This window comes from Tamandua tetradactyla, chromosome 5 (genome assembly GCF_023851605.1).
Source record: "Tamandua tetradactyla isolate mTamTet1 chromosome 5, mTamTet1.pri, whole genome shotgun sequence".
NCBI lineage: Eukaryota > Metazoa > Chordata > Mammalia > Pilosa > Myrmecophagidae > Tamandua > Tamandua tetradactyla.
This window is the reverse complement of record NC_135331.1, coordinates 171,406,449-171,424,225: the sequence shown is the minus strand read 5'-3', so window position 1 is coordinate 171,424,225 and position 17,777 is coordinate 171,406,449. Positions and strand designations below refer to the sequence as shown.

General features: G+C 36.6%; 2 long non-coding RNA genes across 3 annotated transcripts in view; one reads left to right on the top strand and one right to left on the bottom strand.

Annotated features, from left to right (window-relative positions):
* The window catches only part of LOC143685085 (uncharacterized), a 178,153-nt gene that overhangs the window by 160,215 nt on the left and 161 nt on the right, over positions 1 to 17,777 (bottom strand). The window lies entirely within an intron of this gene.
* Positions 17,091 to 17,777, top strand: part of LOC143685084 (uncharacterized) — a 66,843-nt gene continuing 66,156 nt past the window's right edge. For both annotated transcript variants that reach the window (XR_013176363.1, XR_013176362.1), the window contains exon 1: positions 17,091 to 17,269. This is a non-coding gene — a long non-coding RNA (uncharacterized LOC143685084). The remainder of the gene's footprint in view (positions 17,270 to 17,777) is intronic.

Genomic DNA, 17,777 nt, shown 5'->3' with positions numbered 1-17,777 from the left:
ACCCGTGACTCCCGGGGAACGTGCACTCTCTCGGGCGGGCCGCTGCCGCTGGCGCCCTCCCGCCACGCTTGTTGCCCAGGGCCGACTAGGAAATTCGGACGGGCTCTTTCCCTGGCTGCGGCGACCAGCAACCCTCCCTGCGTTCGGACCCCGGGCCGGCTCAAGCCGTTTCAGCTAGCGAACCCCCAGGACGGCGAGAGTTTTCCAAAGTTTAAGGTCCCACAGCACCTTTTACTGGTGGGACCTGCAGACAAACGTGTGCCACGAGGGCAGGATAAGAAAAACAGAACCCAGAGATTTCACAGAAAAATATTACAACCTTGCTGGGTCCAACACCAAGAGAAATCTGAATAAATGCCCAGACGCCAGCAGCAGAAGATAACTGTCCACGCTCAAAAGATTGAGAATATGGCTCAGTCAAAGGAACAAACCAATAGCTCAAATGAGACACAAGAGCTGAGACAACTAATGCTGAATATACGAACAGAAATGGAAAACCTCTTCAAAAATGAAATCGATAAATTGAGGGAGGACATGAAGAGGACATGGGCTGAACATAAAGAAGAAATAGAAAAACTGAAAAAACAAATCGCAGAACTTATGGAAGTGAAGGATAAAGTAGCAAACATAGAAAAAATAATGGATAGCTACAATGATAGATTTAAAGAGACAGAAGATAGAATTAGTGATTTGGAGGATGGAACATCTGAATTCCAAAAAGAAACAGAAACTATCTGGAAAAGAATGGAAAAATTTGAACAGGGTATCAGGGAACTCAAGGACAATATGAACCGCACAAATATACGTGTTGTGGGTGTCCCAGAAGGAGAAGAGAAGGGAAAAGGAGGAGAAAAACTAATGGAAGAAATTATCACTGAAAATTTCCCAACTCTTATGAAAGACCTAAAATTACAGATCCAAGAAGTGCAGCGCACCCCAAAGAGATTAGACCCAAATAGGCGTTCTCCAAGACACTTACTAGTTAGAATGTCAGAGGTCAAAGAGAAAGAGAAGATCTTGAAAGCAGCAAGAGAAAAACAATCCATTACATACAAGGGAAACCCAATAAGATTTTGTGTAGATTTCTCAGCAGAAACCATGGAAGCTAGAAGACAGTGGGATGATATATTTAAATTACTAAAAGAGAAAAACTGCCAACCAAGACTCCTATATCCAGCAAAATTATCCTTCAAAAATGAGGGAGAAATTAAAACATTCTCAGACAAAAAGTCACTGAAAGAATTTGTGACCAAGAGACCAGCTCTGCAAGAAATACTAAAGGGAGCACTAGAGTCAGATACAAAAAGACAGAAGAGAGAGATATGGAAAAGAGTGTAGAAAGAAGGAAAATCAGATATGATATATATAATACAAAAGGCAAAATGGTAGAGGAAAATATTATCCAAACAGTAATAACACTAAATGTCAATGGACTGAATTCCCCAATCAAAAGACATAGATTGGCAGAATGGATTAAAAAACAGGATCCTTCTATATGCTGTCTACAGGAAACACATCTTAGACCTAAAGATAAACATAGGTTGAAAGTGAAAGGTTGGGAAAAGATATTTCATGCAAATAACAACCAGAAAAGAGCAGGAGTGGCTATACTAATATCCAACAAATTAGACTTCAAATGTAAAACAGTTAAAAGAGACAAAGAAGGACACTATATACTAATAAAAGGAACAATTAAACAAGAAGACATAACAATCATAAATATTTACGCACCGAATCAGAATGCCCCAAAATACGTGAGGAATATACTGCAAACATTGAAAAGGGAAATAGACTCATATACCATAATAGTTGGAGACTTCAACTCACCACTCTCATCAAGGGACAGAACATCTAGACAGAGGATCAACAAAGAAATAGAGAATCTGAATATTACTATAAATGAACTAGACTTAATAGACATTTATAGGACATTACATCCCACAACAGCAGGATACACCTTTTTCTCAAGTGCTCATGGATCATTCTCAAAGATAGACCATATGCTGGGTCACAAAGCAAGTCTTAACAAATTTAAAAAGATTGAAATCTTACACAACACTTTCTCGGACCATAAAGGAATGATGTTGGAAATCAATAATAGGCAGAGTGCCAGAAAATTCACAAATACGTGGAGGCTCAACAACACACTCCTAAACAATGAGTGGGTCAAAGAAGAAATTGCAAGGGAAATTAGCAAATACCTCGAGGCGAATGAAAATGAAAACACAACATATCAAAATTTATGGGACGCAGCAAAGGCAGTGCTAAGAGGGAAATTTATTGCTCTAAATGCCTATATCAGAAAAGAAGAAAAGGCAAAAATTCAGGAATTAACTATCCATTTGGAAGAACTGGAGAAAGAACAGCAAGCTAACCCCAAAGCAAGCAAAAGGAAAGAAATAACAAAGATTAGAGCACAAATAAATGAAATTGAAAACATGAAAACAATAGAGAATATCAATAAGGCCAGAAGTTGGTTCTATGAGAAAATCAATAAGATTGATGGGCCCTTAGCAAGATTGACAAAAAGAAGAAGAGAGAGGATGCAAATAAATAAGATCAGAAATGGAAGAGGAGACATAACTACTGACCTCACAGAAATAAAGGAGGTAATAACAGGATACTATGAACAACTTTACGCTAATAAATACAACAATTTAGAGGAAATGGACGGGTTCCTGGAAAGACATGAACAACCAACTTTGACTCAAGAAGACATAGATGACCTCAACAAACCAATCACAAGTAAAGAAATTGAATTAGTCATTCAAAAGCTTCCTAAAAAGAAAAGTCCAGGACCAGATGGCTTCACATGTGAATTCTACCAAACGTTCCAGAAAGAATTAGTACCAATTCTCTTCAAACTCTTCAAAAAAATCGAAGTGGAGGGAAAACTACCTAATTCATTCTATGAAGCCAACATCACCCTCATACCAAAACCAGGCAAAGATATTACAAAAAAAGAAAACTACAGACCAATCTCTCTAATGAATACAGATGCAAAAATCCTCAATAAAATTCTAGCAAATCGTATCCAACAGCACATTAAAAGAATTATACATCATGACCAAGTAGGATTCATCCCAGGTATGCAAGGATGGTTCAACATAAGAAAATCAATTAATGTAATACACCATATCAACAAATCAAAGCAGAAAAATCACATGATCATCTCAATTGATGCAGAGAAGGCATTCGACAAGATTCAACATCCTTTCCTGTTGAAAACACTTCAAAAGATAGGAATACAAGGGAACTTCCTTAAAATGATAGAGGGAATATATGAAAAACCCACAGCTAATATCATCCTCAATGGGGAAAAATTGAAAACTTTCCCCCTAAGATCAGGAACAAGACAAGGATGTCCACTATCACCACTATTATTCAACATTGTGTTGGAGGTTCTAGCCAGAGCAATTAGACAAGAAAAAGAAATACAAGGCATCAAAATTGGAAAGGAAGAAGTAAAACTATCACTGTTTGCAGACGATATGATACTATACGTCGAAAACCCGGAAAAATCCACAACAAAACTACTAGAGCTAATAAATGAGTACAGCAAAGTAGCAGGTTACAAGATCAACATTCAAAAATCGGTAGCATTTCTATACACTAGTAATGAACAAGCTGAGGGGGAAATCAAGAAACGAATCCCATTTACAATTGCAACTAAAAGAATGAAATACCTAGGAATAAATTTAACTAAAGAGACAAAAAACCTATACAAAGAAAACTACAAAAAACTGTTAAAAGAAATCACAGAAGACCTAAATAGATGGAAGGGCATACCGTGTTCATGGATTGGAAGACTAAATATAGTTAAGATGTCAATCCTACCTAAATTGATTTACAGATTCAATGCAATACCAATCAAAATCCCAACAACTTATTTTTCGGAAATAGAAAAACCAATAAGCAAATTTATCTGGAAGGGCAGGGTGCCCCGAATTGCTAAAAACATCTTGAGGAAAAAAAAACGAAGCTGGAGGTCTCGCGCTGCCTGACTTTAAGGCATATTATGAAGCCACAGTGGTCAAAACAGCATGGTATTGGCATAAAGATAGATATATCGACCAATGGAATCGAATAGAGTGCTCAGATATAGACCCTCTCATCTATGGACATTTGATCTTTGATAAGGCAGTCAAGCCAACTCACCTGGGACAGAGCAGTCTCTTCAATAAATGGTGCCTAGAGAACTGGATATCCATATGCAAAAGAATGAAAGAAGACCCATCTCTCACACCCTATACAAAAGTTAACTCAAAATGGATCAAAGATCTAAACATTAGGTCTAAGACCATAAAACAGTTAGAGGAAAATGTTGGGAGATATCTTATGGATCTTACAACTGGAGGCGGTTTTATGGACCTTAAACCTAAAGCAAGAGCACTGAAGAAGGAAATAAATAAATGGGAACTCCTCAAAATTAAACACTTTTGTGCATCAAAGAACTTCATCAAGAAAGTAGAAAGACAGCCTTCACAATGGGAGACAATATTTGGAAATGATATATCAGATAAAGGTCTAGTATCCAGAATTTATAAAGAGATTGTTCATCTCAACAACAAAAAGACAGCCAACCCAATTACAAAATGGGAAAAAGACTTGAACAGACACCTCTCAGAAAAGGAAATACGGATGGCCAAGAGGCACATGAAGAGATGCTCAATGTCCCTGGCCATTAGAGAAATGCAAACCAAAACCACAATGAGATATCATCTCACACCCACCAGAATGGCCATTATCAACAAAACAGAAAATGACAAGTGCTGGAGAGGATGCGGAGAAAGAGGCACACTTATCCACTGTTGGTGGGAATGTCAAAGGGTGCAACCACTGTGGAAGGCAGTTTGGCGGTTCCTCAAAAAGCTGAATATAGAATTGCCATACGACCCAGCAATACCATTGCTAGGTATCTACTCAAAGGACTTAAGGGCAAAGACACAAACGGACATTTGCACACCAATGTTTATAGCAGCATTATTTACAATTGCAAAGAGATGGAAACAGCCAAAATCTCCATCAACAGAAGAGTGGCTAAACAAACTGTGGTATATACATACGATGGAATATTATGCAGCCTTAAGACAAGATAAACTTATGAACCATGTAATAACATGGATGGACCTAGAGAATATTATGCTGAGTGAATCCAGCCAAAAACTAAAGGACAAATACTGTATGGTCCCACTGATGTGAACGGACATTCGAGAATAAACTTGAAATATGTCATTGGTAACAGAGTTCAGTAGGAGTTAGAAACAGGGTAAGACAATGGGTAATTGAAGCTGAAGGGATACAGACTGTGCAACAGGACTAGATACAAAAACTCAAAAATGGACAGCACAATAATACCTAATTGTAAAGTAATCATGTTAAAACACTGAATGAAGCTGCATCTGAGCTATAGGTTTTTGTTTTGTTTTGTGTTGTTTTGTTTTGATTTTACTATTATTACTTTTATTTTTTTCTCTATATTAACATTCTATATCTTTTTCGGTTATGTTGCTAGTTCTTCTAAACCAATGCAAATGTACTAAGAAATGATGATCATGCATCTATGTGATGATGTTAAGAATTAATGATTGCATGTGTAGAATGGTATGATCTCTAAATGTTGGGTTAATTTCTTTTTTTCCGTTAATTAAAAAAAAAAAAAAAAAAGAGAAGGGATAATTGGAGATGAAGGGATACAGACTGTACAACGGGACTGGATATAAAAACTCAGAAATGGACAGCACAATACTACCCAATTGTAATGCAATTATGTTAAAACACTGAATGAAGCTGCATGTGAGGTATAGGTTTTTTGTTTTTGTTTTTTTTGTTTTTTTTCTTTCTATTATTGTTTTAATTCTTATTCTGTTGTCTTTTTATTTCTTTTTCTAAATCGGTGCAAATGTACTAAGAAATGATGAATATGCAACTATGTGATGTTATTAAGAATTACTGATTGTACATGTAGATTGGAATGATTTCTAATTGTTTTGTTAATTCTTTTTTTAATTAATAAAAAAAAAAGTAAAAAAAATAAAAAATAAAAAATAAAAAACTGTCTTGAGCTTCAAAGTATACAACCGTTAGAACAGTACCATCTGAGAGAAATATAATGCAAAGCCACATATGTAATTTTAATTGTTCTAGTGGCCATGTTAAAAAAGTAAAAAGAAACAGGCAAAATTAATTTTAATAATATATTTAATAATGTAAGAATATAACATCCATTAATATAACTGAATACTTAATTGCATATATTTAATAATATTTAAACATCATATAAGCAAATATATGTTCAAAATATCATTTTTATGTGATTAATATTTAAAATATTGAGATAGTTTACATTCTTTTTATGCTAAATCTTTGAAATATGGTACTCATTTTATACTTCCAGCACATCTCAATCCAGGGTTACTACATGTGATTAGGGCAGTCTTAAAATATTAAACTTCTCTGATCTTAAAATGCTCTTAAAAATCATCTGATTTAACCTTCACTACTTCCAATATTTTTCCCTTGTTAAATCTGAATTTATACCGCATGGAAACGTCTATCCTTTGTTGCCACCTTTTTCTCAGGGTCCATCAATTCCATCTGACCTAATTCTGCATATTCTGTTATGACAGCGCTTGGTGTCCTTGCTCTCTAATTTAGTGTGCCTCACCTGCCAGTCCGTTCCGGAACCCTGGAACGGCGGAAGCACTGGCCTCTCTATTTCTGCACAGCTGTGAACAGTACTAAGCAAGGCGCAGAGCCATGCTCATGGAGGCTTGTCAAATTGTATCTTTTTCGCCCTCAGCTCGGTCCTCGAAGCTCCATTACAAATTAAAGGAACTGCGTACACTCCTGCCCAAATCCACTTTCCATTCCCTCAGCAGAAAAGCCAAACTCGTATCACTCTCCTAACATCCCATCCGTCCCCTCGGACCTCAACATTAATGGTCTAACTCCTTCCTGCAGAGGAAAGAGGTGACGGGATGGAACAACAAGTGTCCCTTTGCCTCTTCAAGGCTAATCTCCTTCACCTGAGCTCTTCATCACATCCCCTCCAAGATTCCTCAACCACTCTGGTTTAGGCTTAAACATACAGGTATAATCTTTCACTCATCCCCCAGCCCATACACAGACTAAGGGTTTTAGTATTTTATGTATCTTTACATAGCTAACCAATTATTTCCATAACCAACCAACACACTCACTCACATGCTTCAACCTTAATCAAAAAAAAACAAAAAACTCTACCAAAAGGGTGGTCTATACTCAATTTAACTTCCTCATCTTCCATTTATTCTACAACCACTGCAGTCAGTGCTCCCCCCCACACACACATACATTTCTGCTGAAAAAGATAATGACAGAAGTACCGGTCAGTATTGCCTGTTGGCCCTCGTTCTACTTGACCGCTCATCCCCATGTGACACCAGGAAACGTCTCTCCTATGACGGCTTTCAAGTATCTTTCTCTGAGACTCCGTCTCAATCTTCCCAGCAGCTTTTCCATCAGCCGCCACTTAATTGGTTTTCATTGTTCTTTTCTCTGTCTCACTGACGTAATACAAACCCTGAAGTACCTCATCCTCGAACATGGTTTCCCCACAAGTCAAGTTCTCTGAAATCTGTGTCTCAGGCACTAGAATCTTTCTTGAGCAACTGGTTTACCATAAGCCTTCAGCCATTTCCAGCAGGAGAGCCCTCAGAAACAAGACTCAACAGGTAAAAGTGCACTCATCTTCTTCCCACCCCACCCTAAACTTTCTCTTTTTTGTCTTTCTCATCTCAGAAAATATCATATTCCTTCTAGTCACTCCAGCTCCGAGTTATGCATGGATGCTCTCTCTCACTAGTTACCAAGTAGTGCTGCAGCTATCCGACTAGTTACCAAGTAGTGCTACATCAATCCAACCAGTTACCACTGCTGCATCACCATCCTCATCCTCATCAGTTTTTAAATTCATTTTCTATTCTTCATCCCCAGAGCTCCTCTTCCCAACATCTCTGCCTGGACTAAGGTAGTCTCTCCCTAACTAGTCTTTCCCTACTGCAATCTTCTGCAATGTTGCTAGGTTATCTTTCTAATCATATTATATCCTTTTTTAAATGATCTATTGTTCCCATTCCCTAGAGCAGCTTTTCTCAAACTTTAAGACTTGTTAAAATACAGATTGCCAGGCCTCAGCTCAGAGTTTCTGATTTCAGTAGAAATTTCAGGTAAAGACCAAGGATTTTCATTTCTAACAAGTTTCAAGGCGATGCTAATGTGGCAGGTTCAGGAATGATGCTTTGAGAATTGTTGGCCTAGAAAGGCATGGGCCAGACACTCTGATGCTGCCTATTTCTTTGCACTTTCATGGTGTGTGTGCGTGTGTGTGTGTGTGCGTGCGCATGTGTGTGTGTGTGTTGGCATGATAGCTTTTGTTGATGGATCTTTTCAGCCCTTCAGACTTCTGTTCCATTTCAGTTTAGGCCTTTAAGAATCTGTCTAAAAATAATGCTTCCCCTCCCCATCAGCAATTTTCACTTTCTTCTCACTAGTAATCAGGAAGGTGAAATTAGTCCTCCCTCGGCTCCATCAGTACACCTCCTTGCTTTCCAAATTTCCCAGCACTATGAAACCCCAGCACTTGCCATTTTCTGTCACTATATTACTTTGATAATAAAGTAACAATAGTAATATAGTTCTATATTCCTATAACCATTTAGAATTTGAAAATTCAAATTCTCATATCACTTTTTGTATTTAAACCTTACTGAAAACCTTGAGGCATGCACAAAACAGAACACAAATATTTTTTCAATAACAGGGGTAATATTAAAATGTCTACAAATTATTGGACACTCCTTTCTTTAAAAGATGGAGCCCAATTGTCTGTTCTTGAATATGAATTGTACTTGATGACTCGTTTTTAAGGAACAATATATGTGTGAGAGCTGGAGCCCGAACCACCCAACCAAGCTGCTCCCCAAATTCTCTCCAACACTGAGGGGTAATATGTATTTATTGCTTTTAGATCTTGTTTTTACCAAGTTTGGGGATAATTCTGTATGCAAATATAGATTGCCAATACAATAACAAAATGCCTAACTTGACAGGATGTGAGCCACACTGAAGATAAAAAATTCAATACTTGTAGATCCCTTTAATTATTCCTTCCCCATCCCCTTTACTACCTACCCCACTACTGTTCTTGTTTCAGAATGGTTCTGTATCAGAATAGGGACTGTCTTCTTGAATTAACTCTGGCACCTGTTTGTTCAATGAAACGATTCGCATGTGTGTGAAATAATAAATCCAACACGGTTCATCTGTGCAAAGTTTAACAATGTAAAATTAAAATTTTCTCTGGCTTAATAGAATAAAATAATTACTTTCCATTTATTAATAAATCCAGCTAGGTTAGTTCTCTCTTTTTTAGCATGACTTTCACCTAATGCTGGAAGCAGTAACTTTTGCATAAAATGTAAAGCTCTCTTCAGGGACCCTTTAACTCTCATGTCTCTGCAGAATTAAGGACACTTCTCCCACAGAGACAGCTGCCCCAAAATGATTTTGTGGATAAAAAGTGTCAACTGTGTGGGAAAATAATGCCAGATTTTTAATTGGGAGGTATCAATTATAAATAGTGCATAGTTTACTCACATTCTGGTTTCCATTGCCTCTCATAAAAACAAATGCAAATTAAGTGGTTTCCATTTCCCTGGCTTAAGTTCTTTGAAAGTATCAATTAAGTATGAGTATCGTTGTTCTTCATCATCAAAATGATATGATAGTGGTAATTCCCTACTGAAAGAGCATTGATGAATTAATAATGGTATGGGAGTAAAGAGAATTCATGGGCCACAGTATGGAAATTTTGAGAAACATTCAGTTATACTAACACATGAGTGTCTACTCTGTGCTTTTCATTTGGTTATTTGCTTGTTTCCAGCTGTGTTTTTAAAATGATATAAAAATAAGAGTACCAACAAACCATTTTACTAGACATGTACACTGACAGAAAGAGAAGACATAATATCTAAGCTCAAAAATTTGCAGTACGTTTGAACATAATTTGCACTAAAATATTTTATTGAATGTGGTTAAAAGGAGAAATTTTAGGTTGTATATATGTTACTCAAGTAAAATTTCTGTAAAAACCACAGGACTGTACAACACAAAAAATGAAACCATAGATTCCAGTTAATATACAATTATAATAATATTTTCTCATCAATTGTAACAATGTACCACACGAATGCATGGTATTAACAGTAGGAAGATGTATGGGTACTTTATATTTTCTGCATGATTTTTATGTACACCTACAACTTCTCTAATTAAAATAAAAAAAGAATCAGAAAGCTAATGTTTTTTTTTTAACTTGCAGTGGATTTTGGGCCAATAAATATTCATATGTGATATCAACTAAGAACTATAAAACAACTTATCAAAAATTAATTGTAACGAAGGAACAAGCCAAGATGGCAGTATAATGAGTTAAAGATTCTATTGACAGACACCCTGATGCTTTTATGTAGCAAGTTTTTTATGGTGTCTGCCCTGAGTGAATGAATTTTAAAATGATGTATCAATCCGTTTACATCCTGTGCCTATCCTGCTTTCTATTAGTTAATAGGGCAGGTACAGGTGTGACATAGTTTCACGAAGCACAGTACAGAATCGCGCAAGTTACTGAGGACAAAATTTTTAAATTCTTTTATGTTTGGAAGAAATTCATTATCAGGGATCTTGGAGAAGTGTTAGTGATCAACAAGAAGAAAAATAACAGGAAAAATACAGCTAACCCATGGATTTTTAAAGAACAGCTCTAATTCCTTGAAAATATAGTAGTTGCTATGGAAAAGGAAGTGTTTGGAAAAAGAGGGAAAGTTAAAATTCATTACAAAGCATTAACAGAAACCTAAAATGAGCTATAGTAGACCTTAATAAGTCAAGTTAAATATTCACCTTTGTTTATGCCAAACCATAGAAATAACTTGCAACATAAGCATTTACTTCATAATAAAAACGTTGGGTGTTATCTTCTGTTCCATTTCCCTGTTTGGTTCTCTATTAGCTAACATAACAGCTAACCTTTATCAGTCACCTAGTATATGCTAAGGAATGTTTTGAGTATTTTACATGCATTACCTTACATAATCTCTTAATACATTTATGAGATAGATATTAATTTTCAATATTAATGTAAAGGTCAAAGATTTGAAAAAAGCTGAATAATTTCAAAGGCACACAGTTAATTAAGTGGTTGCTCTAGGATGCAAGCCCCAAACTCTTTTAACTTTAGAGCCCAAGATCTAAACCCATGCTGCCCAAAAGAATATGAAGCAAACTACAAGTAGGAGTCACATATGTAATTTTAACTCTTCTAACAGTCACATTAAAAAATCAAAATAAACAGGTAAAATCAATTTAAGCATGTATCTTACTTAAACATATCCAAAATAGTATCATTTCAACATATAAGGAATTTTAAAATATTCAGTACAAATTTCAATTATTTTTTTCTCCTAAGTGTTAGAAATCTAAGACTATTTTGTTCAGTGACTATTTTGCACTTACAGCACATCTGAATTTGGAGTAACACTTTCTGAGCATTCACTTACCCCATGTGTCTGTGGCTGCTGGACAGGATGTGCAGGTCTGAACCACTTTGCTAGTGCATTGTCAATACTGCCATTTTGCTGGATGTAATGATATGGTAAAAATGTTCTTATCTCTTGGCAGCTGGGACAAAAATTATTTTTAGCATGATAGTTAAATATCTCTTTAGAAGAGATGTTCATCAACGATTTCATGAATGAGGCAGGTCCCCACAGTATGTCAAAACTGTAGCTGTCATTACACTGCTTTTTAAGGAGAGCAGTTCTTTTCATTTGGAGAGGAGTGCTTTATAATTTTTTCTTTCATTTTGCTTATTGCTGAGATGAGTGCAGTATGCAAGTTTGAGGGTAGGGTGGAATTGCTTTAGTAGAGAAAAGAGGAACCAGTGGGACCGAGTGTTCTAAGGAAAAGACAACAATGAGTTCTTAAGAATGCAAGAAGAGAAGCTATGGGCAAAGAATAGAAATATCTAATGGATTATTTTTTAGATTGTTGGTTATATGATGTGCACTGCAACCCTTTTTTCTTCTTCAGAAACTCTGAATCAGTCATTAATGCTTGCATCAAATGGACTTTGGGAAAGTTCAACATGGAGAGCAAGAGGAAAGATGACATTTGGATTAAATATTGATGCAATTACTTAAAGTAATTAATTAAAGTCTTAAGGAAACTTCCAGTTATAGTTCCCATTCTAGTGAAAAATATGTGACTTTAAGTAAATGTTCCTATTTTTCTCAGCTTTAAAAGCAAACTTGATGAATTATTTTATCTTTTTTAAGTGCAGCATTTTCAAGACTATACAGTTCCTGCACAATAACATAAAATGAGCTTTTAAGTGTTGAAAAGATACAAAGAAGAGGAACACAAAGATGTGTACAGCCAGGAGACCTGCGTTCCTTTCTGGCTCTGCAGCCTCAATCACAGACCTGAACCTTTCCAAGACTCAATTTCCTCATCTATCCTAAGATGATAATGACCACTTCAAAGAACTGAAATGAAAATGAAAGCTTCGGCACCTGGGTGGGGCAGCCTCTTCCTGGACAGTGCTTTTGTATCCTGAATTCTATTTGCCTTTGTCGTATCAGGCATGAGAAGAGGCATTTGGGTGTTCGCTGCCTGTGGGCTCGCTGATCCATCCTTGCCTCTGCAAACTACATTTTCCAGGCTCCCTTGCCACCTGGCTTTCTGGCATGTGTGCTCAGTCAGAAGTACTGGTGGGAGACTAATGGTAGGAGAGGAGGAGTGCAGTACTTCATCTCTTTCTTGGCCTCAGGCAGTATCTGCATGATTCGAGCTCCCTGCCAGACAGCCCCTATCTTAATGGTACTGAGACCTTGATCACAATACTCAGCCCTTATTTCTGGGTTCTGCTAATACCATCTCCTCTTTGTGACCTGCTGGATTTCTTGCTTCATTTAAAATACTTAGTGATTCCTTCTTGCTGGTTGGACCCAGGATGTCACAGCCATAATTAGTGTCAGCTACCTTTACAGGACTGGTAAGGATTATAGCCTGAAAGAAAAGGCGTGAGCCTTGTAACCCATGAAACTCCCTATTCAGTTTCAGTGATCTTAATTATCAAACTACTTAGTTAAATGTAAACGTCCATTATGCCAATTTCATGGTCTAATGTTTGGTTTCAAAGTTTTGGGAAGTGCTGAGTCTCTAGAATGAGAAAAACTGGAGGATATAAAATTTGGTGAGTCCAGAGCGCCACAGCTGGTCTTAATAGCAAAACCACAAGAGTGTAATTTGTATGTACTGAGCTACCCTGTGCCAAACCAACTGGATTTTATGAGCCCAGGTCCAGGTTTCCCACAGCATATCATCTCACAGTTAATGGCTGACATTATTTGGAACTCTTCCCCCATTCCTTCAGGCCTTGGTGTGTCGGAATGTTAAGGTTTCTAAGGCTAATCTTCACCACATTCTCTCCTCTGTGTGTTGCACTGGGATGGTTCAATACATATGCACAAGTTAAAAAAATAAAATGTTTAAGAAATAAAACTCAAACTTTTCTTGTACCTATGTACTGAATGGGAATTCATTTCTTGCACATCACATTATTTCTCAGAAATGATCTCTGTCTCAAACTATTAGTGAATTGCTTTGTCAAAAGTTCAATTACTCTAGAAAGGTCTCATTAACAGTCTCCCCTGACCTCCTAACCCCTCGATCCCTGTATTTCCTTGAAGCAATGTCAGAAATTCCATCATGACATCTATCTGCTTGTTCCTTGACCAGTACTGTGTCTAAGTTCCTACACAGCCGGTAATTAGAGAGCTGTATACATAGCTTCTTACCTAGAAAATCAATGATATTGCATTTCATTCTGATATTCCCTGCCTAATAATTGTCAGTGCACAAATAAATTTCATGTTTCTAACAAACATTTATTGAGTCAGGTACTTTTCTAAATACTTACATAAATTCATTTAGGATTTCCTTCATACTCTACAAAAGATAAGAAGCATTGTTTTCTCCATTTTACCGATGAGGAAACTGAAGCCCTAGAGATTAACTAATTTGAAAGTTATACAGGTAATAGAGCTGGGATTCAAACCGAGGAATTCTGATGCCACAACCTGCAATTTCAACCACCACCCCATAATGAGGTATAGGTTCATAGTAAATGCCTCCACAGTTGCAATGTTTTTATCCAAAATATATATATTTATTTAGTTTTGATTTCAAACTAATTTCGGACCATAAAAAAGCTACAAAAATAGTATATATAACATCTTATGCTTTCACCCAGAGTACAATGATCAAATTCACGAAATTAATATTAGTATTATCTAATCTAAAGCCTTAGTCAAATTCTGCCAACCATCACATGAATATAATTTTCTCTGGTTCAGAACCCAGTCGCAGACCACCCACTACCTTCAGTTGTCATTCTCCTGAGTCTCCTTCAATATGAAACAGTTCTTCAGCCTTTTCTTTGGCTTTCACGACACTTTGACCCCATTATTCTGTCAACTGTCAATTTGAGTATCCAAAATAATTCTGAGACTGGGAAAACTGGACTCTCATCAGTGGGAAGTCCTTCTAGCATCACACAAAGATGCAACATGGATACAAATCAACCCTGGATGTGACAGGACACAGCCCTGGCCTTCCAAGGAGACACTGTGGATAGCAACATTGCAGTGACGGAAATCATGGCTCCCTCTAGGACCGCTCCAGAACTTCCTTCTCAGGAAAAGGTTTCTAATGAATTGGAGAAATATTTCATTCTCCTGAGTAATCTGTTATGAATGTGATCAGAAGCCATAAATGCCAAATCTAAGGTGATATAGGTATAATATGCAGTGCCTCCATGTTCGTAATATAAACTTACAAATAGTTATTTGCCAAGATCAGGTTATTAGCCCAGATGATCAAAGCAAAATGTAGGGCAGTTGTGGTTACCTGTATACACAATTGTCAAACGAGCTCTTTTTTCAATGGCCATTCTAAACACTGACTGTAACGGGAAAGGAAAAGGGAAGAAGGAAGAGCCACTGTTAAATGTTATATAACTCATGCAATGGAAAATGGGTGTATTTAATATGGGTGAATGCTGGGGAGTGAGAACTTCCTCACATGGTTCATTTTCATGGCTATGATTACTCTCAGTTTATAATTCATTGATCAAAGTGCTTAACTCAGTTTTTTCACCAGTGATGGGTTGGGCTGCACTAATATTTTACAAAACACTGACAGCTCCCACATTTATTGGTCTCAGAACCCCATTTCTCTCTTAAAAATTATTGAGAACTCCAAAGAGCTTTTCTTAAGTGGATTGTACTATCAATTTTTACCATATTTCAAATAGAAACTGAAAAATTTTTAAATATCTATTTACCAATTCACTTAAAATATAGCCATAATAAACCCAGGCAAATCACATTTTCATATTATTATTAGAAGTAGCTTTGGCCCTACAGGCCCTGTGAAATGGTTTCAGTGACCCCCAGAGATTCCAAGATCACATTTTGAGATCTGCTACCTAATAGACATTTCCTCTTAGATCCTTGCCATATCCCTAGGAAAAATTTAAGTTACGACTGACATTACAAATTATAATATTTTTGAATAAAGAGAGACTTGACTATGCCAAGCTCCTCAGACTAAGAAGACAAGACTTGAGAAAGACTTTTTATGTTGGTGGGGATGGAATTTTAGAAAACCTGAAAGCTGAAAATAAAGCAATGATTTGTCATCTTCTGTTTTGATTTCCAACATTGTATATAGCATTGTTCTTCTTTGATCATCCAAATATGGGCAATAACATAAATTAATAAAATCTGTAAGCAATCTATGAAATACTTTCTGGCCAACGAATAGCACGCTTGGACACTACTTTCAGCATATGTGCTTAGAAAATGCAAAGTTGACTGGAACAGATGTTAAGTTAGGGCCCATAAAAAACTTTCAAAAGAGAAAAGTAGGACAAAATGATTAAAAATTTTGATAAAATGACCCCAAGTAGCCAAGAGATGATATTTTGGGATTGTATTGTATTATTCGTACATTTATTACCAAAATTTCTTAAATCTTTTCCTATTGTATTTTCACTTATCAAAACCAAATCTTAAAGGTTTTTCTACCACTCAATTGAAATATTATTTTATATTGCTATTTCTTATTACTGCAAAGTTGTACATTAACATCATACAGTTTCAATATTCTTGCAATAGACTACAATATATAACTACTTAATTGCCATAAACACAATTCAATAGAAGTAATCACAAACAAAAACACAGTCTTTTTAGTTGTAGCTCTGTCAAATCTTATGAAATATTTAATAATTTCTGATGTATTTCTCCTGGCAATCACCTTCTGTGCTATCACCACACCAAGGCATTTTTTTAAAATACAAGTGTTAAAGTCTGGCTCTTTGCTTTCACCCCAAATGTAAACTCTTCACAGTTTTCAGGTTAGATTGACATATCTGCAGGTGCATCACTTCTGATTAACAATTTTTTAAAAATCAGTTTTTCTAATAATGATCTTGCAACCTAACGGGAAAGTTAAGAGAATGAGAATTCCGGTTACAAATTACAGAAACCTGACTCAAACTAGCTTAGGAAAACAATATTATTCATTGGGTAGATACAAGCCTGACTCCTGGAATTGAGGAAGAAATATGGAATTCAAGATAGTTTTAAGGACTTTGGGGACTGAATCGAGGGCCCAAATGGTAGGAGCACTTAATCAGCCTCTTTCTCTCTCTTCTCTGTCTTTTTGGGTGCGCCTCACTTGACAGCTCTCTGCTCGTCAGCTTCATTCTCCCTAGGCTTCATCATTAACAGGGGACATGGCCATCAGCAGCTCTGCGATTCCACCCTTACAATTCCAAAAACCTAGAGAAAAGAACTTCTCATAAGCTCTATTAAAATATATATATTTGGTAAGGACTCTGATTGGTCCATCTTGGGTCATGTGGCCATCCCTTAAACCAAACCGTAGCTAGCAGGTGAGGAAACCTGATTGGACAAGCCCAGGTCATGTGACCACCTTTCCAACAGGAGGAGGCGTTGAGGAGATTAGAGCAACCACCATAACCATGTGGTTGGTATCAAGGAGAAGAGCCGCAAGGGGAGACGGGAGCTATTTCCAGAAGAATGGAGGAAAACAGTGCTTTTCAAAGAAAAACAGAAATAAGTATCAACTACAGGTAATAAAAAAATATTGACTTGGAAATTAATTTTCATTTCTGTGTCTTATATTCAATTAATCACTCAGTCTCATCATATTTTTTTCTTCTTTAAAGTAGCTAATCTTGCTTTCCTTACCATTGCGGGGCCCTTGCCCTGATACAGTGCCTCAAATGATTCATCCATTCAGGTTTCCCCAGAAGGCTATGCATTCAGAACCTTCTTGGATCAATTTCTTAAACTGCCATTTTCACAAAAACTCTGCCCTACCAAATCAATCCTGCCAATATCTCTTTTTGATAACTGTTACCGTTTTTGCATTCTTTTCTCAGAATCTCTCGCCTTCACCCCAAACCCTTCCTTTAGTTAAGCCTATCGCATCCCCCTCCCCTGTGAAGCCTTTCCATTTAATTAGCACCTAATAGTTTGTTAGCACTTACAATTTGTGACACACTGTATAAATCTTTCCTATTGAAATTCTTGTGTATTAAAATGGCTGCCCGAGAAATAATGCCATAGTTTATTCAT